The sequence below is a fragment of the Macaca mulatta genome, chromosome 2 (genome assembly GCF_049350105.2).
Source record: "Macaca mulatta isolate MMU2019108-1 chromosome 2, T2T-MMU8v2.0, whole genome shotgun sequence".
NCBI lineage: Eukaryota > Metazoa > Chordata > Mammalia > Primates > Cercopithecidae > Macaca > Macaca mulatta.
This window is the reverse complement of record NC_133407.1, coordinates 102,313,915-102,336,560: the sequence shown is the minus strand read 5'-3', so window position 1 is coordinate 102,336,560 and position 22,646 is coordinate 102,313,915. Positions and strand designations below refer to the sequence as shown.

At 45.8% G+C, this 22,646-nt stretch overlaps 1 protein-coding gene across 2 annotated transcripts in view; it reads left to right on the top strand.

Moving 5' to 3' along the window:
• Positions 1-22,646, top strand: part of LOC144339523 (SH3 domain and tetratricopeptide repeat-containing protein 1-like) — a 56,259-nt gene that overhangs the window by 22,627 nt on the left and 10,986 nt on the right. The window lies entirely within an intron of this gene.

The window sequence follows — 22,646 nt, the reverse complement described above, 5'->3', positions numbered from 1 at the left end:
TTTTTTAGTAGAGACGGGGTTTCACCGGGTTAGCCAGGATGGTCTCGATCTGCTGACCTCGTGATCCGCCCGTCTCGGCCTCTCAAAATGCTGGGATTACAGGCTTGAGCCACCGCGCCCGGCCCACAGATTGTCTCTGAATCAGGCAGGTCGTCCGATTCCAAAATGGGCTCTTAATTTTTGGAGGTCAAAAAGCTGAACAGACACAGATATTTCTTTTTTTTTTTCTTTTTGAGCTAGGGTTTTGCTATGCTGCCTAGGCTGGTCTAGGCTCAAGCTGTCCTCCTGCCTTAGCGTTCTGAGTGCTGGGCTTACAGGTTTGTGTCACCACACCCAACCGAACAGACATTTCTTGAAAGAAGACATACAAATGGCCAAAAAATATGTGAAAAAAATGTTCAGTATCACTTATAATCAGAGAAATGCAAATCAAAACCGCAGTGAGGTATCATCTCACCGATTAGGATGGGTATTATCAAAAAGACAAAAAATAACAAGTGCTGACAAGGATATGGAGACAAGGGAGCTCTTACAGGGTGTAGGGGGGTGTAAACTAGAGCAGCTGGCTGGGCACGGGGTGCACGCGGACATCCCAGCACTTTGGGAGGCCGAGACGGGCAGATCACCTGATGTCAGGAGTTTGAAACCAGCTTGGCCAACATGGTGAAACCCCGTCTCTACTAAAAACACAAAAATTATCTGGGCATGGTGGATCACACCTGTAATCCCAGCACTGTTGGGCGACTGAGGTGGGCGGATCACTTGAGGCCAGGAGTTCAAGACCAGCCTGGCCAACGTGGTGAAACCGCATCTCTACTAAAAAATACAAAAATTTGCCAGGTGCGGTAGCAGGCGCCCGTAATCCCCGATACTCAGGAGGCCGAGGCATGAGAACCACTGGAACCCGGGAGGCGGATGCTACAGTGAGCAAGCCGAGATTGCACCACTGTACTCCAGCTTGGACAACAGTGAGACTCTGTCTCAAAGAGAAAAATGAAAAAGAGTAAGAGTAAGCTAGGGCACCCACTATGGTAAACAGTATGGAAGTCCCTCAGAAAACTGTAAATGAAATTACAGTGTGATCCAGCAGTCCTACTACAGTGTAGATACCCAAAGAAAAGGAAATCAGTGTTGGAGGGGCATCCACGCCTCTGTGTTTCCTGCAGCACTGTTCACCATAGCCAAAGTATGGAATCAGCCTCGGTGTCCAACAGCAGATGATGGATAGAGAAAATGTAGTCTTTATACACAGTGGAGTACTATTCAGCCATAACACAGGATGAAGTCCTGTTATTCTCAACAATGTGGATAGAACTGGAAGATATTATGTGAAATAAGCCAGGGACAGAAAGTTACACAGCATATGTTCTCTTATGTGGAAGGCAAAAGGAGTAGATCTCATGGAAGTTGAAAGTAGACAGAGGATCCTAGAGTGTTGGAAGGGTGGGGGAAGAGGGAGATAGGGAGAAATTTGTTAAAGGATGCAAAATTATAGCTAGATAGGAGTAAGTTCTAGTGTTTTATAACATAGGACGACTATAGTTAACAAGTATATATAGTTTCAGGCTGGGCACCATGGCTCATGCATGTAATCCTAGCACTTTGGGAGGCTGAGGTGGGTGGATCACCTGAAGTCAGGAGTTTGAGAGCAGCCTGGCCAATGTGGGGAAACCCCATCTCTACTAAAAATACAAAAATTAGCCGGGCATAGTGGTGGGTGCCTGTAACCCCAGCTACCAGGGAGGCGGAGGCAGGAGAATAGCTTGAACCTGGGAAGCAGATGTTGCAGTAAGCTGAGATCACACCACTGCACTCCAGCCTGGGCAACAGAGCAAGACTTTGTCTCAAAAAAAAAAAAAAAAAAAAAAAAAAATATATATATATATATATATATATATATGTGTATATATATATATTTCCAGATAATTGGAGGAAGGGTATTGAACGTTACCAACACAAAGAAATGATAAATGTTTGAGATGGTGGATATGCTAATTACGCTGATCACATACATTACATGTATTATAACATCACTATGTGTACTCCATACATATGTAGAGTGCACAATTATGTGTCAATTTAAAAAGAAAAAGCTGAACTTAGATTGCAATGGCTAAGTAGCTAGCTTTTTCATATTTTTGATATAGACCCTGGACATTTATTTTAAGTAAACTACCCTTGGCTTCAGGAAATGTTTAGTATTTGAATTTTAGCCTTGCATTTTAGTATACAGAGAAGTAAAACTGTAGGCTTGCTTTAGATACAGTCACAGGGGTTTGCCGTGATGACTTTTTGTGTAATGAGGGGGAAATATACCTTAATTAATAGGCATACATGCTCATTTTTCTCCCTCGTACACATTTTTAGTTGTTGTCCAGGCATTGTGATACTTATGTAAACAGTATGCGATATCTTAGGTAGGAATCAGAATTTTAAGGTAAGAATACTTAGAGTTATATATTTTTCAAGCTTTCAAAGTGGACATTTTACATGTCTATTATATAACTGTAATTAAATTTTCAAAAAGACAATACCTGTCTCATATGGGTGATGCTCTAGCATTTTTTGTTTGTTTGTTTGTTTGTTTTTTGGAGACAGCGTCTCACTTTCTCCCAGGCTGGAATGTAGTGGTGCAATCATGGCTCACTACAGCCTCAGCCTCATAGGCTCGAGAGATCCTCCCACCTCAGCCTCCCAAGTAGCTGGGACCACAGGTGTACAACACCATGCCCAGCTAATGTTTAAAATTTTTTGCAGAGACAGGGCCTCCCTCTGTTGCTCAGGCTGATCTGGAATACCTGGGTTTAAGTGATTCTCCTGCTTCATCCTCCCAAAGTGTTGTGATTACAGTCATGTGCCACTGCCTGGCCCCATATAAGTGGGATGATGACTTTAGCCTAGGAGTTCCACACCAGCCTGGGTAACATGGCTCAAGACCCTGTCTCTACAAGAACTAAAAAATTTACTGGTCTTGGTAGCACCTGCCTGTGGTCCCAGCTACTCCAGGAGGCTGAGGCAGGAGGATAACTTGAGCCCAGGAGTCAAAGCTGCAGTGAGCTCTGTTCTTGTCATTGCATTCCAGCCTGGGTGACAGAGTGAGACCTTGTCTCTTAAAAAAAGTTACTGGCTACCTGATTATTCATAGGAAAAAAACCTGAACTCTGATCTAAACCTCATACCTCGTACAAAAATTAACTCAGAATGGATCATGGACTAAAATGTACAGTGCAAAATAAAGATGAAAAGAGGAGTTAGAGACTGGGATAAACTATTTGCAAACCACATGTCTGATAAAGGACTCATATCTATAATACATAAAGAACTATCAAAATTCAACAGTGAAACCAAATCATCTACTTTGAAAATGAATAAAAGACCTGAAGAGACATTTCAGATAACATATAAGCACAGGAAAAGATGTTCAACATCATGAGCCATCAGAAAAATGCACACTAAAGCCACATCACTATACACCTATCAGAATGCCTAAAATAAAAAGTAGTAACAAGACCAGTGCTGGTGAGGATGCAAGGAAATGGGATCACTCACACTTGGCTGGTGGGAATGGAAGATGGTACAGCCATTCTGGAAAACAGCTGACAGTTTCTGAAAAAACTAAATGTGCAATTGCCATAGGATGTAGCACTCACATTCATGGGCAGTTATCCCAGAGAAATGAAGACTTATGTTCACACAAAAGCCTTTATGTATCTGTTCATAGCAGCATTATTTATAAAGGCTAGAACCTGGAAACAGCCTGGAGACTGTTCAGCAGGTGAATGGTTAAACAAACTGGTGCACCCAGGCCCCAGATACCACTCTGCAGTAGTTAATGACATCGTTGTTCATCAGTCTTTCAAACTAGAAACCACTATCATGCTTAATCCCCTTTTTTCCATCCTGGGTCTGAGTGGACTTCATTTTGCATTTCTTTCCAATGCGTTTTCCCTCTGTCCTTTCTGGTTGCGCCTCATGCCTCATTTGAACTATTGTAAGAGCCACCAAACTGTTACTCTGCCTCATCATGGAATCCTTTCTACAATTCATGCCCCGCATTGTCATTGGAACAATCTTTCCAAAACATGAACAAACTAACTTAAAAGAAATATCCCAGGTAGCCTTCCAAATAAGTATAAACTTCCTGTTAGAAGTTTTAGTTCTTGTCTATAGGGAACCCCAGGACTCTAGAGAGACGGATTTGCTGTCTGCATTTTAAGATCAGGCAGAAATCCCTGGAGGGGCCCATGTGGAATAGTGGCACAAATACTGGTTGTAGAATCAGAAGCCCTCATATCCTGGTTCTAACACTAGCTGGATGTTCTTGGGAAAGTTTTGGTTTCATAACCTCAGAAACTCCATTTCTTAAGAAATGGAGATGAGGAAGCATACTGAAGGGATCACACAAGGCTGCTGGGAGGAGCGGATGAGGGGCATGGTGAAAATGCTGTGTAATCCGTGAAGCACGTCGTATGTGTGAGAAGTGGAGCTGTGTGAATAGCGGTTCTGGAATCATTGTATGAAAATGATGGAAAGCACATTCATAGTTCTGCCTGATGATACCACTGGGTGCCTGTGTTGTACATGCCTGCAACATGGGTGAGGCCCGGGTCAGTACGGCTCACAGTTTGGTTTTCATGCAGTTAGAAAGGCCCGAGAGGACCCTTCCCCCCTCCAGCTGTAGGAAGGTGGTGGCTGTCTCCTGCCTATATTTGGTGGGATTGTCTGTGGCTCCTTAGGGACAGGAATGCAGGGAGTGGGGGAAGAAAGCCGGCCTGACTGCTCGCTAATCAGCCTTCCCCCAGGGAGGAGTGGAGGGGTCATTTCGTGGTAACTTGCCAAGTGTTTCTTAACCCATCTGCTCTTAGAAATGACCAGCATGACAAGTAAAAGACCCGTTAGAGACAGATGGGCTGTGTGTCCCCTGCGTTTATGGCTTTGTGGCCTCAGAGCTTCCAGAACTCGATAGCTTTCTGGGGAATGCTGGGTCAGCCAAGGGGCTGAAAATAGTGAGAGGAAGAAAATTCCCCCTTGCTGCTCTGGTCTGGGAGTGATTACTGAGGAGAGCAGCATGGAGAGCCCAGCCGTGGGGTCCCTCTCAAGCACACCCTCACCGCAGTGGGAATGCGGGTCTCAACCTCCCTAGGCCTCTGTGATTTTCGTCTGTCACATACTCACCTCCAGCAGGGATGTCTATGGTGATGAGATGAGGGAGCATCAGAGCAGATGTGGCACTTAGTAGGCTTGCGGTGAGTGGACGCTGGCGTCAGTGGAACAGGAGACTGGGCGCTGCGTGTGGACGCACTCACGTGCTGGTGGCATGGGTGGACAGAGGAGAGAGGGACACTCTGCCATTCTCCTTTTGGTCTGTCACCCCCGCTGTTTTGAACAGAATCCGTGAGTGTATTCTGTTGCCCCAGTCAACTTGGTAGGCTGATTGCTCAATTTTCTGCTTCCACATTTGATTTCTTATGAATGGGAAAAGGAATACTTCAGTTACTTTTCTGGTTGATGGCATATATTCCTTGATATCACCTTAATGCTTTTTAATTTCTATGTATTTTGGATGCTGGAGCTTGCCTGACATCTGTGTTTTTATGCCTCACCCTCTCGCGTAACTGTTGGCCACACCAGGACCAGAGAGAAGTGACCAGACTGATTGGTAGCAGGGCTAGGACTGGAATTCCCCAGCCTTTTGGCACCCAGCAGGCTCTGTTTTCTGTATTGCACTGCTCTTCCCTATTTCGACCCCTGTTAGGACAGTGGATGTGAAATGTAGCTGGGCGCTTTTGGGGGTGTGCTAGGAGTGTGGCAGATGCCTCAGACTGGCATTTTCCCCTGATTCTGAATTCTCATGGCTCAGAGTCAGTCTCTAGGCTACGGACCGGGAAGATACAGGAAGTTGTTTTGTGTGGCAAACTTTGCCTGGGCATTTTTTTCACCCGGCAATTTATTTGGTTTGGACTGGAATAAATTTCTGATATTGGTTTCTTTGCCAATATTATTAGGGAGTCAAGCCTGACTTGTTAACTTAGCCCAATTCATAGTGCTTAGAATCTCAGTGAGTGTGTGTTGAACTGAGCGGAAGTGTGAGAGCATCTTGGACAGTGGTTTGCAAACCTAGCTGCATCTGGGGGACTGAAAAAAGCATGCGTGCTTACTCCAGACCAGTTGAAATAGAATCTGCAGGAATGGAGCCTGGGCAGCTATAGTGCTGTTAAAAACTGATATACCATAAAAGTTGAGATCCACTGATCCACAGTGAATTGGAGTCCTGGATCATAGACATGCCTTATGCTTTCACCAGCTTAGAATGGTTCTTGTGCTTTAGAACTGTGAAAAAAAGTCTTATGCAAACAAATGTAGAAATAGCGTAAATGCCACCTCCTGTTACTACCTGCCATGAAGTATATTTACCAGTTATTCACTCTATTCTGATCTCTACCCTTTCCACCTTTTCTTCATGGAACAATGATTTGACAGTTGGTTACACAGAACCAGAGTAAGTGTAGTTTGATTGGTGGGAAACAATTTTGGGTATGAAGTACTCTTTAGGCATTTATTAAACTCTTGTTTGTACCACCGCTGTGCTGGACAGTTTATAAATATTACTTCTTTAAGCAAGGCCTATGGAGTCAGGCTGCCTGGGTCTTGCTAACTAGCTGTGTCATCTGGGGCAAGTTTTTAAGCTTATATAAACCTGACTTTCAGCTATGAAATGGGATGACAAGGAGTCATTATCATCTCACAGGATTGTGCAAATGTGTGTGTAAAGTGCTTAGTTTGGTGCCTAACACATAGTAACTAAGTAAAGTTATTATTACACCATCATCATCATATTTAAATGTAAATATTAAGAGCTAATAAATTTGTAAAGGTAGCATATACCCTTACCCCTTGAACCAAAGACTAGTTTAGTTTTAAGTGGTTGGGTTAATTTATCACTTAAATATTAGCCTCTTGAATACCTTGAATTTCAATTGAACGTAGCCAGAGGATTTCATAATTGGACTGTTGCCTCTGGAAGTTGGAGCTTTGTTTGGTTGGTTGGTTTCACTTCCTACACTAAGCATGTGGCTGTGTGCACCTTTATGGTGACTTCCGGTACTGGGGAGTCAAAGCTTCATTCGCTTCTTTGGAGGAGATGATCTTATGCCATATGAAGCACTCAGACTTCGTTAACTATGTACCATCCAGACAAGACCAGGTGCTTCCCATGGCAGCCTGTCCTTTTCTTAGCTCTCTCATCAATCTAGCCTGTTCCTTCTATTCCTCTTTATATTAGAACTCCTCTTTGAACAAGGAATGTTGTTTTGTCACTGCTAGGTCCCCAGCAATTAGTAATGCCTAGCACATACTAGGTGCCTCCTGAATGTTAATAGGTGATAATCTAGCAGAACACAAGATAAATCCGCAGGTTGAGATTTAAGCTGTGTGGTATGAACGCTGCATTGGCAAACGTATTGAATCAATTTTGTTAATACAAGTTAAACATGTCTTAGTAACTGACTTAGTTCAGTAATCATTTACTGAGTGTCTTCTAGGCCAGACATTGGGGACAGAAAGGTAATAATATATGATCCCTGCCTCATGCACAGGAAGTCTAGTGTGATGGACAGACATGTGCCAATGGCTGCCATGGAATATGGTGAGTATTGATAAAGGGGCACCCTGTGTGCCCTTGGAGCATAGAGCAGGGCTTGTGTTCTGGGAACATGGGCTCGATGTGAAAACACAATTTAAATTAATTTTCTTTTTTCTTTTTTTTTTTTTTGAGACAGAGTCTTGCTTTGTCATCCAGGCTAGAGTACAGTGGTGTGATCTCGGCTCACTGCAACGTGCTCCCCCCAGGTTCAAGCGATTCTCCTGCTTCAGCCCCCCGAGTAGCTGGGATAACAGGTGTGCGCCACCATGCCTGGCTAATTTTTGCATTTTTAGTAGAGATGGAGTTTCACCATGCTAGCTGTGCTGGTTTTGAACTCCTGACATCAGGTGATCCTCCCGTCTCGGCCTTCCAAAGTTCTGGGATTATAGGCATGTATGTGTTCATCCTTTTAAATATCTGCGGGTAGCACTTAACTTTAAATGGGTACTAATTAAACTATTGAATGACTTTAGTATGGATTGAATGACTTTGCTCGGTCCTCATTTTTAATTTCCTTCATTAGAGGAAAAAAAAAAATGCAGGTTGAATATCCCTCATCCAAACTGCTTGGAACCAGAAGTGTCTCAGATTTTTTTGCATTTTTGGATTTTTGAATATTTGTATTATACTTGCTGGTTGAGCATCCTGAATTCAAAAATCCAGAATCTGAGCTGCTCCAATGAACATTTCTTTGAGCGTCACGTCGGCACTCAAAATCCACACTTGTGGATTTCGGTGTTTCTGGTTAGGGAGACTCATCCTATATGGGTGCTGGATTGTCGCAGGAGTTCTGGACCAGAGGTTAAGTGACTAGGCTTTGGTATCCGCTTTGTTCCTAACCAGGCTGTTTTCTTCCATAAGCTCAGCTTTAGATCCCCTGGTTGTCAAAGAAGGGGATGGGCCATCTGATGTTTAAGGCCTCTGTTAGTTCTGACTTGGAGACACCTGGCTTCAGTTCATCTTCCTTAGGAGTGGACAAAGAATATGGGAATTTTGAAATTGTTAGTCAACATCTACAGGGTCGTTGCAGCCTGGTTTTAGGTAAAGGTCATCTTTAGTGAGCCCAGGGAGAAGCACTGGTTTAGCTGTCAGCTGAGAGGGGTAAGCGGTCCTATTAATTTTTCTCTGTGTTAGTGAAAGCATTGTTAAGGGTCACAGCATTAGTGGAGCTGGCTGGAAAGAGGAGGGGAACTCACTGTTACAGGTTATATTGAATGTCTTTTCAGTCACTAAATGCTTTTTATGATATGTTTTTCAGGATTTCAGTGTTGTATGATTTCTCTGTATTAAGCACAGGAAATTTAACATCAGCAAAAAAGAATGCTCTTTATTTTTTCTTCTTTGAGGTGGAGTTTCGCTCTTGTCCCTCAGGCTGGAGTGCAGTGGCGTGATCTCAGCTCACTGCAACCTCGGCCTCCTGAGTTCAAGCGATTTTCCTGCCTCAGCCTCCCGAGTAGCTGGGATTACAGGTGCTCGCCAGCATGCCCCGGCTAATTTTTGTAGTTTTAGTACAGACGGGGCTTCACCATATTGGCCAGGCTGTTCTTGAACTTCTGACCTCAGGTGATCCTCCTGCCTCGGCTTCCCAAATTGCTGGGATTACAGGCATGAGCCACCATGCCTGGCCTTGAATGTTCTTTCTATGGGAATCTACAAAAGCCAGCTTTTGAGCCTAGTAGCAGAAAACCTCTTCTTCATTGTTTAGCTGTGCTGTGAGCTTGGAGGGCTTCAAGCCCAGCTGAAAAAGCTGTAGTATTTTATGTCAGTGGCTGTCTTGGAGAACTTAATGAGCACTGGGCTGGAGTGATACTGTCAGAGTTCCTGAGCTGTTTGAGGCTCTCAAGGCCTAGATACTGGGGTTGCCCAAATACATCAGCTGGACTCACTATTTCTCTCGGGAGTCGGGGGGTGGAAAATGCTGTGGTCTTAACTCTGCTCTTAATTTTACAGTGCTGTTATTAATGGTAAGAATGATTTCATACGTTTGTATTTTGCTTCGTAATTCACAGAGAATTTAAAAATCCATTATCTGATTTTATTCCCTCAGCAGTTCTGTGAAAAAGGCAGAGCAGTTTTCCTATCTTCTGTTTTCCCGTGATTCTCTTGTGGCTCACAGAAGCTAAGAGCCTTCACCAAGGTCATAGGGTGAATGAGTTGCAGAGCTGGGAGTAGAGGCTCAGGCTTCTAGTGACCCTGTTTCTTCCTCGATAGCTCGCTCTGGTGGCGCTATGCTCAGGTAACTGCGCATGCTCGGTTTGATCTTTTGTAAATCCCTGCCCCATTTTGGGGGAGGTTCTTGGGAGGCTTCTATTCATTTTGGAGCATTTAAGTATCTTGTCCTCTCTCCCTCCTCCCAGATGCATGGGCATTTCTGCAGGCCCCCAGGCTGGCCCTTGTGCGTGGGAGTGTCTCCTGCCTCCACGTTGCTTGCATGCCCCCTTCTGAAGGTGCTCTTCCCCGCATGGAGCCCCCTCGTGCCTGCCTCCACACTGCAGGCTGTTCGGTAAATGTTACTGACTCAGCATCGTTGTTTTCTAGAAATGGGACGGGGTATGGAGGCCAAGTTCTTTTCTGTTTGAAGGCTGCGATGGTATCGTCTTGCCTTCCCCGTGTGTGCTCCTTGAGGGTGTCGCTGTGCTGCCGTCATCTGTGTTCCCTAGGGTGCCTCCCTTGGAGTCCCGGCCGTAGCAGACATGCAGTCAGTGCTCATGGCCTAAATAAGAGGAAGGCCAACGGAGCCATTAAATCTGGAAAATGACAAGTGAGGGAAAGGAATTATTATTGAAGGCATGTGAAAAAGAAATCTTTTTAGAAAAGTTGACCTGTTTCTTAGCTGGAGCTGAATTTCAGCTCAGAAAAGCAGCTGTGTGCCCAGAGGGCTTTGGGATTTCAGTTTGGACAGATGAATTTAATTTGTTGTTATATTATCCTTTTGTGGTTTTATTAGACCTTTCTCGATTTTTCTATAAAAGTCTCACTTCCTTTTTGAGAAGTGTAACACTAATTGTATGGGATGGTCTCCCAAAAGATTACCTGCCAGGAACCAAACACACTGCCTCAGACTCACGGCCCCTGGTTTCTGCCTGTGCAGCTGCAGGGGAGAGACGCACGCTCGAACTGAAATCAAGACGCATGTCTGCATCTTCTCTTTCTTTACTGCTGTTTCGTCTCTGAGCTGGCCTGCCTTCAACGTCTAGGAGCTTGGTGGGTGTAGACACATTACGGTATGGAGGAGGGATATGGTGTTGCAACATCCAGGAGACTCACTGAAGTCTCTGTTCTCTTCCTGCTCACTGCTCTGACTTTGTACAAGTCGCATTTGTAGGGCTGTGCACAGTGGTTTACACCTGTAATCCCAGCACTTTGGGAGGCCGACCTGGGAGGATCTCTTGAGCCCAGAGTTCGGAACCAGTCTGGGCAACATGGTGAAGCCCCATCCCTGCAAAAAATAAAAATTAAAAAATTAGCCAGGTGTGGTGGCTCATGCCTGTAATCCCAGCTACTGGAGAGGCTGAGGTGCGAGAATCACTTGAGTCCGGGAAGTTGAGGCTGCAGTGAAACATCATCACGCCACTGCACTCGTCTGGTCAGAGCAAGACCCTGTCTCAAAAAAAAAAGAAAAACAAACAAACAGAAACCCATTTGTAATAGTGGCAGTAGTTAACTTTTGAAAGTTTGGAGAAAAGTTCCTAAATAACCTGTGACCATGGACAACTTACTTAGCCTTTCTGTGACTCAGTTTCCTCATCTATGAAAAATGAGAGAATATGGTACTGATCTTACCGGATTTCAATGAGAACTAAACGAGATCAAACTCAGAGCCTGGCACCTCGTGAGTGCACACTCAATGTTATTATTTCAACATTTTAGAGGAAAAAGAATGCTAATGGGTCATTATGGCTAAACATAGTCTATCACTGGCGTTACTCATGGTATTGGAAGGAACTTGAATTCCATATAGATAGTGTGATGGAGAAAGTATTTTGGGCATTGGCAGCATTTATTCAAAGAACAAAGGACGTGTCTGTCCTGTGTGGAGAGCTGTTTCCGCTTGTTTCTTTAAATGCTATGGGAAAAGCAGTCGGCCCTGTGCTCTCTGCCGGACAGCTTCAGTCTCCATGTATTGATTTGGCCAATTGTCGCTCGCTGTCATCATGGCAGCAGCAGTTGAAGGGACAGCTTGTCTTGATTTGCATTTTTGTGTGTTTGTGCCATTTATAGACAATTAAGACATGGAAGCCTGTTTATGGCAAGCTGGCAAATTCAGCAAAACATGGAAAAACCTGTTAGCACAGCTTGCACGTGTGCAGGCACAGAGCAGCCAAATAAACACACACGTTTTCCTGTACTTTAAAAACCCTCTGAAAAAAAAAAAAGACATTAAACCATTGCCCAGATGGCTTATAGAGCTAGAGCTTTCTCCTTGAAGTACATGAGTATGTTATGCCCAGACCATTTATTCCCCGAAGAAGACCACCAGAGTCCAGAGTCAAAGCTAAGCAGCAAGGATCTTTATTACAGGTTCGAACCTGGAACTCTCCCTCGCTCGTGAAACGAGACGGGCAGGAAAGCTCCCCCACTCAGCTCCGAACAATGTTATATAGTCTAAGAAAAGTGGGCATAGAGTTATTATACAAATCAGATATATGATTGGCTAGTGTTTGAACAAGGCGATTTGGCTAACTATGATTGGTTCCTGCCATTTCTGATATTTTGGTTCAAACTTTGAGGCGGGAGAGCAGGTTTATGGCAGCAAGAGTTTATCTTACTTAAACACGTCTTGTGACCTTGCCTCAGAACTTACAAAATCTCTGGTATGTGCAAAACAAAATCTCTGGTACGTGCAGAAAACCAGGTACTCACAGAACTTACGAAATCTCTGGTATGTGCAAAGATTAGAGAGCAGAACAAGGGTGTAGCGGATGGGGGGCGGGTACACATCTATCTTTGTGTCCTTTCAAGTATGGCTGTCAGACATCTGAAACCCAAAGCCATCTTAAAACATCACCATCATTTTGATGCTACCCCTACCCACCGTTTTTTTCCATTTGTAAGGTACAAGGATCCAGGAAGGAAAGTATCAGCTTACAAAGGCTTTTGTTACAATTAATCGTTCACATTCTTTCTTTTGGTATCTTATTCTCTGTTTACATTTTATTTTTATTTTTACTGTTTTTGAGACAGAGTCTTGCTCTGTCACCCAGGCTGGAGTGCAGTGGCGCGACCTCGGCTCACTCCAACCTCTGCCTCCCAGGTTCAAGTGATTCTTGTGCCTCAGCTTCCTGAGTAACTGGGATTACAGGTGTGTGCCACCACCTCCAGCTAATTTTTATGTTTTTAGTAGAGACAGAGTTTTGCCGTATTGGTCAGGCTGATCTTGAACTCCTGAACTCAGATGATCTGCCTGCGTCAGTCTCCCAAAGAGCTGAGATTACAGGTGTGAGCCACCGTGCCAGGCCGCTGTTTCCATTTTGTAACGCTGGCATCACCCCAGTGTAGGGTGGCTAGGGGTATTCTTCTTTCCTGTTTCCTGGTGTATTTTCCTCTACCGCATTGATCACTCTTTAACATACTTTTTGGTTGTCTGTCTCTACCTACAAAAATATATATGTTCCTTGTTATATCACCAGTGCCTGGCACGTAGTCAGTCAATATTTGTTGAATGAATGAATGAATGAATGAATGGGCTAAAAGAACCTTCTTCTTCTTTCTTCTGTCACTTCACACCAAATGCTTTTGGAAAATGCTATGTGAACAGGGATCATAAGCAGGAGAGGTTACACACATTGCTGTGGGATAGCCCATCATCCTCAGATACTTGTCTGGAAGGAGGTGGAGTACTTGAGTAGAAATGATACAAGATAACTTCTTCAGGGAATCAGCCAAGTGTCACAGCTTTTCACATAGGCGTGTGATATTTGCGTATGTGTGTATGAAGAGCTGTCGTGGCCTAGAATCACGGGCCTTTAGATCCCTTGTTCAGATAGAAAAGTAAAGGCCGAGGCCCAGGAATGCTGCAGGACACCGAGGTAGAGTCCCTGTCTGCCCTTCTCAGTGCCCAGTCACTTCTCACTGCACTCCCCTCTTTACTGCTAAAGCCACTTTCCCTGACTCTGAATGTGTAACCACGAGGGAGAAAAATGTACTCCAGGCTCACAGTTTGTGGAGAAAAAGCCCAGCAACTGAAAATCATGTTAACGAAGTTTGTACCTAGAAAAAGTGGCCATTTCTATAGTGTCTTTTAATTTCCCTGTTTCTCATACATTTTATAAACAAGACAGTAGAAGGAGATTTGGGAACAGCAACTTTAGAACAAGGGGGAAAAAATCAAACCTAGAACATTCCAGTTTCTGTTTTCTTCTCAGTTTAGGGCTGAGGCACTTTAGCTTCCTGTCTAAGGGACCACTCAAATCTGATTAGAAGCCATTGTGGGCTGGTAATTATCCGTAATTTTAGGAAGACAGATGCAGCACCAACTCTGTTCTCTAATAGCAGGCTTATTAATTTTATATTTGCATGGCAGGAGAAGCAGATGGCAAGGTGGGATAAGCGTCCAGATGCTTGGTCATTGATAGCTTTTTACTTCTACGTATCACATGGGGATTCCTGGGAGGCCTGCTGAGAACTGATGATTATCTGTCCCTTAACCAGCTGGGTTCTTTTTCATCCTGAGCTCAGAAAGATTGCTCCTACTGCAGCCAGGGAAGACAGGTGGTTGACTGGTTAGAAATCATGGCAGGTTATTTTCTCCACCTGCAGTTCCCAGTTGGCAAGCAGAGCTATCAAAAAGTTGTCTTCTTTATTGTATTTCAAATCTGGGTGTTTAAAAAATTGTGTAAGCAAATTAAGCATTTATTTAATGGTAGTTGTGTGTGTTCTTGATGCGAATGAGAGGTGCGTTCCCTTGTAAAATCCCTGGGACACTGTAGGAGGACGTGAGCCTTAGAACTGAAGTTGGTTTTCTAGATAATCATGTAGACCTGATGCTGAGCACCAGACAAAGATGTTGATTGAAGCGATTTAAAAAAATTTTCTGAATTCAGATTTTACACCAATATTTAGAAAATCAGCAAAGGAACTTGGAGGAATGTTCTCAGGCATCCAGTTCAGCCCCCTACCCACATTGTCATAAAATCCGAGTGTGTGTACAGGGAGGCGCATTCCTTTCTGTTCTCATCACAGATCCTTCCCTGGCTCTGCACCTGCCTGTCATGTATGTCCGTGTGAAGAGACCACCAAACAGGCTTTGTGTGAGCAATAAAGCTTTTTAATCACCTGGGTGCAGGCGGGCTGAGTCCTAAAGGAGAGTCAGTGGAGGGAGATAAGGGTGGGGCCGTTTTATAGGATTTGGGTAGGTAAAGGAAAATTACAGTCAAAGGGGGGTTGTTCTCTGGTGGGCAGGAGTGGGGGTCACAAGGTGCTCAGTGTGGGAGCTTTTTGAGCCAGGATGAGCCAGGAAAAGGAATTTCACAAGATAATATCATCACTTAAGGCAAGAACCGGCCATTTTCACTTCTTTTGTGGTGGAATGTCATCAGTTAAGGCGGGACAGGGCATTTGCACTTCTTTTGTGATTCTTCAGTTACTTCAGGCCATCTGGGCATATATGTGCAAGTCACAGGGGATGCGATGGCTTGGCTTGGGCTCAGAAGCCTGACATTGCCCTCTTCCCTACCTTTTCCCTCCTGTGCGGTTCTCTCACAAAGTGAATGGCCTCAGCCACAGCTTCTCTGCAGCTGCATCAGACTGTGGCGACAGGAGTGATGGCTGCTGCAGGGCCTGCTGTCCCCACGGAGCCCAGTCTTGCTTGCCGCTACAACCTGGTCACCATTTTGCCCCGAAAGTATGTAATTCTACAGAATGTGAGCCCACATGCTGGGGATGGAGGTGTGTTTATCACGGTGCTCTGCATATTTTAATCTTGGGTGGAAAGTATGGAAAAGTATGTGATACCTGTGGTTTGATGTCAGAAGGACGTTGTGAACTTGATGTGGACTGAGGATGTTAAGGTGCAACAGGCACCCCGGCTTCATTAAATGAGACTTCCCCATCTCCCTGCCAGGCACGCACAGGTGTATGGCCACGCCTTATGTGTTATCCTTATCTAGAATGTGTCTTGTTGTCATGCTTAAAATTATATGATGATATTCTGCCTCATAGAGTAGGTCCCAAACCGCATTCAACACAGAAATGTACTCTTGCTATTATACATAGAAAGTGCTTTCATATACCAAGTGGGAGAGCAGTCCTAAAATCTGGGCTGGAATCGCAGAAGGAAGGCATTGGAAAGCAACAGATTCCCTAATCCGAAGCTGATTTTTGATGAACCTAGAAACAGGACCAAGAGAAGTGAATTTGCCTAAGGCCCTGACAGTGTCTCACGGTAGCATCTGAACCTAGCAGTTTCTTGACCTATTTCTTTAAATGATTAGTCATGCTTCCTCTGATTCCTATATAAACATTCATTTATATAATGTTCATTCTTCATTCATTCTTTTATATTCATTTATATAATGTTCCTCATTCATTCTTTTGTTTCAGTGAATTATTGCAGTGCTACCACGAAACAGTATTTGAGTCAAAATGTGGCAGTGTTGATCCCTTTCCAAGGATTTTAGTTGCACAGTTTTTCAAAGTTGTGCTAGCAGTTTCTTGTTGGTTGCAAGGTGTCCTTTCAGAAGCCAATTGTGTGGTGTATTTATGTTGATTGTTGGAGGTAGTTTGGTTAGAACCTACTTCGAGTGGCTGGCGTGGGCCTGGGGGACAGTGACAGCTGCCTGCTTCATGGGCAGAGATGAAGTAATTGCTTCCTGGGAAGTACCATCCTCCTGGCCACACTCTCCAGCCCATTTTGTTTGTGTTGGTTTCCTTGGCATCTGCACATTTCTGGCTTCATGTGAGTCTCATTTATTTTAGCGTATGACTTCAGGCTGTGGGGAAGAATGGCCATTTTAGCACAGAGATGCACACAAAGGAACAACTGGCTAAATGTGAGTGAAGACATTCTTAGGGGGGGTTTCATTTCTTTTATTCTGTAACAGGCAGTCTGGGAAGCAGTCTGGACACGTGGCCTGCGCTGTCACAGTTCCTCCTCGCAGGATCGCAGATGTTTGGAGATTGTAGTGATAACTGTTATCATTGAGAATGTCATTCTCGCAGGCTCTAATAAGTCAGGATTTATTCAGTGTTAATTTGTTAAAGACAACTGTATTTCTAGCCAAATCCATGTTAGACATTTCTCCTGGCATTGTTGCTGGGGGTATTCCCGTGGCTTAGTCTTAGGGAAGCACACGCCTTTGAATACTGCTGAAGCTGTGAGTACCCAAAGCGCACCGGAGTACTTTTGCCATATGGGGTGTTAGTCACTGATACACATCTCAGTCAGACCTGATGGATTCTTGACCCCTTCCTTTTTTAATTTTTTAATTTTTAATTTTAATTTTTGTTTTTTAAGAGCACAACCCCTCAGGTGGCCACCATGAATCTCTGGTGTTTTCAGTTGGCTGCAGCCTATTTGCCATCTCTGGTTCAAACATATTCAAAGCCTGATGATGCTTCCCTCTGTTGTTCTTCTGCTGTGTGACCCCCGCACCCACAGGGTTCAAGACTGTCAGAGCTGGGAGCCACCTTCACAACTACCAGGGTTTCCGGAACCTCCTTCTTCTAGCCCTGGGGATGGAAGAGATGTCATCAGAGGTGAAGGCTTATTAGGTTTCCATGCCATTGATAACGAATGAGGAGGTTTTCTTTTATATAAGGGGAGCTTCTTATAACGTGCTTTAGTAGGGTAAAGAAGCTTTTGAGGTTTGCTCTCTCTGGAAAGATAATTTGTGATCCTGCCCTTGCTTTCAACAAAAATATAATTTGCATACCAGTGCATTTTGTATTACTGAGCACTGGCTGACAAATGGTTCTTAACTCGTCATTCACTCAGCCACTGTTTCTTGAATGGCATATGTGTGCCAGCTGTAGTAGGAACTTGCTAGGCTCTAGGACTAACCCTTATGAAACGGGGGTCCTGGGGGAAACAAATGCATATAAATATAAACGTTTGAGGGGATATCAGAGGGGGTGCCTATAGGTGCAAAACTTCGTTCATTCTTTGCCCCATCTAGGAGGTTTTGTGTCTTAGCAGCATGTTCCATAGCAACACATCCCTCTATCAAAATGTTCATCATATTATTTTGAAATTCTCTGCTTAGGTATGTGTTTTTCCGACTAAGTTTAGAACTGGTTAAGGACAGGCTATGGGGTATGTATTATATATATCTACACACACACATATATTTATATGTATACACATTACCATTGTAAATTTACAATATATTTATATATATATACACATATATATTTCTCCCTTTCTGTATATACACACACACCACACACATATATGTACACACACACATATATATGAAATTCTACTGCCAAGCACAGAAAGTCAAAACTAGTCAAGGGTTCTTTTAGTGTTCATGAAAAAATAGATGTGCTTAGTTGAGAGTGTCCTTCAGTTGCCAGGGGAAAGACAGGATGGATTCACAAAGGGAGATAGTGTTTTGTTTTTGTTTTGGTTTTTGTTTTTTCTTTGTTTAACTCTTGAATTCAAAATAATCTAGACTTATGGAAAAGTTGCAAAAATAGTACAGAGAATTCCCATATACTCTTCCCTCAGATTCCCCAAACATTTTACCCCATTTGCACTTTCTCTTTCTCTCTCTGTGGATATAATTTTTTTTTTTTTTCTGAAATGTTTGAGAGTGGAAGGTAGAATGCAGGGCAGGGTGAAAGGTGGAAGGAGAGAGGTAGGTTGGGAGGCTTTTTTTTTTTTTTTTTTTTTAAACCTTCTGAGATGGAGTTTTGCTCTTGTCACCCAGGCTGGAGTGCAATGGCACGATCTCGGCTCACTGTAACCTCTGCCTTCTGTGTTCAAGTGATTCTCCTGCTTCAGCCTCCCGAATAGCTGGGATTACAGGCACCCACCACCATGCTTGGCTAATTTTTTGTATTTTTAGTAGAGGGGTTTCACCATGTTGGCCAGGCTGGTCTTGAACTCCTGACCTCTGATGATCCACCTGCCTTGGTCTACCAAAGTACTGGGATTACAAGCATGAGCCACTGTGCCTGGCGATTGGGAGGCTTTTGCAGTAACCCAGAGCGCTCTGATGAGGGCTGGACCTGGTTGGAAATGATGAGAAAGGTGAGAAGTGGTTAGGTCTGGCATATAGTTTGAAAGGAGAGTTTAAATGGGTTAGATGACAAGAGAGAGACGTGGCTCTGAAGGCATAGTAGCCCTTGCCCTGCTGGGCCAGATGAGACAGGCAGCCTAGGGCTACTACCGTACCCTGCGGGTGGCTCAGGACCTGGGCCAGCGGAGGAACCAGGCAGTGGTGCTGGCCAACTTCGGGACCCTATGTCTGCACGCGGGTGCCAGCAGGCTGGCCCAGCACCACCTCCTGGAGGCCGTGAGGCTGTTCTCGAGGCTGCCCTGCAGGGAGTGTGGCCGGGACTTCACCCACGTGCTCCTGCAGCTGGGCCACCTCTGCACCCACCAGGGTCCGGCCCAGCAGGGCAAGGGCTACTATGAGTGGGCCCTTCTGGTCGCTGTGGAGATGGGCCTTGTGGAGAGTGAGTGCCCCGGTTCCTCCTGTGCGCCTTCCGGGGCCACTCGCGTCAGGGCACACCTGGGGTTTGTGATTCAGAAACAAGTGGTGGTTTTTCTACCATCGAAAGTGCTGAGTCATGGCCAGCAGCAGATGTTGGCAAGCGCCCTGGAGACAGGCGGTTCCCACGCAGGGCCAGGCCCTCTGCCCTACTGGGGCAGCCAGCTCTTCCCACTTTGCCCAGGGACCATGCTGCCTTGAGCACGGAAAGTCCTGCATGCTGGGAATCCCTAGCCATAACCCTGGGATCAAGACAGGCTCTGCTGAGCTGGGACTTGGGGCCCCTCCATGAGCCAGGCCCTGAACGCCGGTTCTTGTGCCCGTGTTATCTGCTTGGTGTGTTGGCAGCCTGCGCACCTGTCATCCCACTTCACAGAGGACATGGGGCGGGTGATTGCCCAAAGCCGCAGAGCAGTTCATGCAAAAGCAGCTCGTTGTGCAGTGTGTGCCAGGCCCCACCCATAAATGGGGCTTGTGGGGTCCTCGGGTGGCAGGGACTGAGCGTGAGAATGTGAGCTTTAGGCCAGAGAAGCCACAAAAGGGTGAGTGGCGTGATGGCGGGGCAGCACTTGGCCCCGGGTTAGGGAAGACTCTTAGTCTGGGACCAGAGGGTTGAGAGGATTTAGTCAAGTAATAGGTGGTGGGGGAGGGGCTGGTGGTGTAGCCTGTGTGAAGGACCAGGGATAAGCTAGTGGGGGTGAGTGGTGGTGAGTGAGTGGGGGTGAGTGAGCGGGGATGAGTGAGTGGGGGTGAGTGAGTGGAGGTGTGATGGGGGTGAGAGAGTGGGAGTGTGAGCGGGAATGAGTGGGGTGTGAGCAGGGGTGAGCGAGTGGGGGTGAGTGAGCGGGGATGAAGGGGGTGTGAGCGGCGGTGAGTGAGTGGGGGTGATTGAGTGGGGGTGAGTGAGTGGGGGTGAGTGAGTGGGGGTGAGCGAACGGGAGTGTGAGCGGGGATGAGTGAGTGGTGGTGAGTGAGCGGAGGTGTGATGGGGGTGAGTGAGCAGGGATGAGTGAGTGGGGGTGAGTGAGCAGAGGTGTGATGGGAGTGAGTGAGCAGGAGTGTGAGCTGGGATGAGTGGGGTGCGGTGGTGAGTGAGTGGGGATGAGTGAGCGGGAGTGTGAGTGGAGATGAGTGAGTGGGGGTGAGTGAGTGGAGGTGTGATGGGGGTGAGTGAGCAGGAGTGTGAGCGGGGATGACTGAGTGGGGGTGAGTGAGCGGAGGTGTGATGGGGGTGAGTGAGCGGGAGTGTGAGTGGAGATGAGTGGGGGTGAGTGAGCGGAGGTGTGATGGGGTGAGTGAGCGGGAGTGTGAGTGGAGATGAGTGAGTGGGGGTGAGTGAGCGGAGGTGTGATTGGGGTGAGTGAGCAGAAGTGTGAGCGGGGATAAGTGGGGTGTGAGCGGGGGTGAGTGAGCAGGGCTTATGCAGGGAGGTGCAGAGTTAGGAGTGCGTGGGTTGGGTGCTGGATGGTGAGAAGCTCTTCTGGAGAGCTAAGCAGGGCCTGGGGCCTCAGGCTGTGGCTTGGCCTTTTCCCCAAGAGCACTGGGGAGCCATGGAGTGCTATCCAATAGTCACTGCAGACTGAGCAGTGAATGGACAGTAGGTGGGCAGGGCTGTCCGAAATCTAGGCCGCAGAGGATAGATGAGGAAGTTGAGTCCAGGGAAATGGCCGAGACAAGGGATACTGTTGTGGGTCCCCTCTGCCTTGCAGCGCTTTGTCATGGCATCGTGAGACCACTCAGAGCTGCCTCCTGTGGCCTGGACCAGAGCCCCAGGGGCTGTGGCCAAATCTGCCCATTTCCCAGCACAGGCCTGGCACCCACTCCTGGCCCTAGGAGGGATGAGATTTTGGGAAGGACCGTGTGAAGGGGCCCCGGTCCCACACATCTGCCCAAGGAGGGTTGGGAGGTTCAGACCCAGGCTTCTTCCCCAGGGGCATTCTTTGACTGGAAGGAGACCCTCCAGGAATCCAGCGCCCCAACCCCCACTGCAGCCTCCCGTGGCTCCTGGCACAATAGCCTGTGGCACCTCCTCCTACGAGGCCCTCCCCAGGGTGCTGGGGGATTCAGACTTGGAAATGCAGGCCAGGGAACAGGGATCATGCTTCCCTATCTCCCCACCCTGCGCTGAACGGTCGAGGAGACCGAGGGCGGGGCTGATACCCCACATGCTTACTTGGGGTCATTTTTGAGTCATTTTTGGTAGTTTGTGTCATTTTAGGAGTTTGGCTGTTGTGTCTAGATGGTCTGATTTGTTGGTGTAGAGTTGTTCGTAGTGTTTTCATGGAATCCTTTTATTTCTGTCAGGTTGGCAATAATGTTTCCTCTTTCATTTCTCATTTTAGAAACTTGGGTTTTTAATTTTTTATTTATTTCTTTTTATTAGAGATGGGGTCTCATCATGTTCCCCCAGGCTGGTCTTGAATGCTGGCCTCAGTGATCCTTCCACCTCGGCCTCACAAAGCGCTGGGATGACAGGCGTGAGCCATGGTGCTCAGTCTCTGATTTCAGTCATTTGTGTCCCTCTTTCTTTTCTTGGTCAGTCTGGTGAAAGATTTGTCAATTTTGTTATTATTTTCAAAAAACCCACTTTTGGTTCTGTTGATTATCTCTTTTGTTTTTCCATTCTCTGTATTTTTACTTCCCATTTCCACTCTCATGTTTATTATTTTCTTCCTTTTATTTGCTTTGGGTTTAGTTCATTCTTTTTCTAGTTTCTCAAGGTGGAAGGTTAGGTTTTTGATTTGAGATTTTTCTTCTTTCTTTGAATGTAGACATTTACAGTTATAAATTTCCCTTTCAGCACTGCCTTAGCTGCATCTTGGAATTTTTGGTACACTGTGCTATTTTTTTTTTTTTAAAGACAGAGTTTTGCTCTATTGCCCAGGGTGGGGTGCAGTGGTGCAATCTTGGCTCACTGCAACTTCTACCCAGGTTCAAGCCATTCTCATGCCTCAGCCTCCCGAGTAGCTGGGATTACAGACGTGCACCACCCTACCCGGCTAATTTTTATATTTTATTTTTTTATAGAGACGGGATTTCACCATGTTTCCCAGGCTGTTCTCAAACTCCTGGACTCAAGCGATCCTCCCGCCTCGGCCTCCCACAGTGCTGGGATGACAGGCGTGAGCCACCGCGCTGGCCCGGGCTGTGCATTTGTTTGCATTCTTCTCAAATTAGTTTTCAGTTTCCCTGATGGTCTCTTTGACTCACTGGTTGTTTAGGAGTGTGTAATTTCCACATATTTTTGAATTTGTCACATTTCCTTCACTGTTGATTTCCAGTTTCATGCCAGTACAGCTGAAGAACACCTCTGCTTTGGTCTCAGACCTTCTCCATTCACTGAGGCT